Source organism: Zingiber officinale, chromosome 1B (assembly GCF_018446385.1).
Source record: "Zingiber officinale cultivar Zhangliang chromosome 1B, Zo_v1.1, whole genome shotgun sequence".
Taxonomy (NCBI): Eukaryota; Viridiplantae; Streptophyta; class Magnoliopsida; order Zingiberales; family Zingiberaceae; genus Zingiber; species Zingiber officinale.
The window spans coordinates 153,420,957-153,423,472 of NC_055986.1; positions in this window are offsets into that span (position 1 = coordinate 153,420,957).

Consider the following 2,516-nt stretch of genomic DNA (forward strand, 5'->3'; position numbering starts at 1 on the left):
TATTACACCCAACTAAACGAAGCCTTAGGGTGGTAGGATTTAAGGAATTTAGGATTATTTTTAAAAAAAAAATACTCTAAACTAAAACTCAAAGCGCCTGGATCAATTCCAGATGCCTCAAGCACATGTCGTACACATACGCGGATGAGCAATCACGCAACAAATCACTCCTATATATATATATATAGAGGAGTGATCTCCTGCGCACTCGCACAGTGCGCGACTGTGCGCGCGCACAGGAGATCGCTCGTTTTTTTTTTTTTTTTGATTTTTTTAATATTTTAAATTTAAAAAATCAATTAAAAAATTTAACATTTCCTTATATAAATTTTTAATACCTTAATATATTCCCTCAACATATTACAATACTCAATAAATACTTAAATTAATTTTATTTTAATTTTTTTTAAAACCAAACACTATAACCTAATTGGGAAGCCTAAACTCTAGAGGTAAAATCTAAAAAAAAAAATAACTTTAACACTATAACCAAAACCTGAACCCTATAAATAAACTCTTAAAAAAATATTTTATTTTTTATTTTTTATTAATTATTTTTTAATTCATAAATTTAAAAAAAACATTTGTTATCCTGCGCGTTGGATCATAAGACCTGAATATATATTATATATATATATATATATATATATATATATATATATATATATATATATATATATATATACACACACACTTAGTGGATCTACCACCTCAGCGCCCCCTAGAGTCGACTCCAGGGGTATGGAGAGAAGTAAATTCAGGTACACAAGTAGGAGATGCATGATCAAATGAATTTTAGGTTGTGAGTTCTTGCGAGATTCGACCTTTGGTTATTACACCAGAAATAGAAATGATACTCTAAGGATCTTATGTCGCACACCCCGTGAGCATCATAATTTTTTTTATTTAATTTTTTCTTTAATGTTATAACTTAATCTCTAAATTCTAAAAATAAAATCTTAAGTATGCAGTGGACCGTCCGCATCATAAATTTGAGAGAGAGACTTTTATTATTCTACTCATCTATCTATCAACAATTCACGACCCTTCGTGTTATTTTTTTTTTTATTGAAATTCTCATGTAGTTTCTTTAGTGTAATTTTACCCCTACACTTTATAAAGTGTTGTTGAAAGGTCCTCTGTATTATCATTTTACCACACCCCCATATTTCAATAAAACGGGAAACAAAATAATAGTAGTAAGGGTTGTTTGATTCTTTTTTAGGAATAGGAATCGGAATGAGAATCATAGTATTGTAGAATGGGAATAGATATGAGCATAAATATTACTCTTAAAAATAATATTTGATTAGTTGAATATTTTCTATCGAAATAAATTAATTTTTTTTTTACCCTTAAAAGAAAATCAGAGAAAAAAATAGATGTGAGAGAAAAACATGATGAAAGAGAGAGAATGATGAGAGAAAAAGTGTGATGGAAAAGAATGAAGAGAGAGAAAGTATGATGAGAGAAAATGAGGAAAAAGAGTGTGATGGGAGAAAGCATGATGATAGAAGATGAGAGAAAAAATATGATGAGAGAAAAAATATGAAGAGAGGAGATGAAGAGAGAGAAAGTGTAATGAGAAAAAATGAAGAGAGAGTGTGTGATGGGAGAGATTGAGGAGAGAGAAAGTATGATAAGAGAGAAAGTGTGATGAGAAAAAATAGGAAAGCGAATGTGATGGGAGAGATTGAGGAGAGAGAAAATATGATGAGAAAGAAAGTGTGTTGAGAAAAAAGGGAGAGAGTGTGATGGGAGAGATTGAGGAGAAAGAAAGTGTGATGAGATAGAAAACATGATGAGAGAAAAAGTGTGATGAGAAGAAAGAGAAAAGAGAGTGTGCATATTTGAGAGATTGAGGAGAGAGAAAGTACGATGAGAGAGAGTGTGATGAGAAAAAAAATAGGGAAGAGAGTGTGATGGAAGATATTAAGGAGAGAGAAAGTGTAATAAGAAAAGAAAATGTGATGAGAAAGATTAAGGAGAGAAAAGTGAGTGATAAAATGAGGATAGAGAAAATATGATGAGAGAGAACAAGGAGAGAGAAAGTGATATGAAAAAATAAATAAATAAATATATTTTGATATTTGATATTAAGGGGAAAATTTTTAATTTTGGATCAAGAGTATTTTTGAAATAAGGGAATATTTTGATTGTTGAAAACAGAGTAATGACTCATTGAAGGAGGGAGACATGAGAATAAATCATTATCCAATAATAAGAATTCATTCCCTTATTTGTATTTCCATTCTTATAATCCAAACATCAACAATGATAATCAATGATTGTTATCCTCATTCCCTACTTTTATTCTCCTAAACCAAACACCCCCTAAATTTATCAGAGACATTTAAAAAAAACAGTAAAAACCTTCTATTAATATGTTCAAATGAGCAGGACCTTAATTCATAAGTCATCGTAATTTATTTTTAAAAAAAACTCCTTGATCCTTGTCACCGCATAAGCAGAAAAGAAAGGGCAAAAAAATCAAAAACTTATTAGAAAATAGGGTT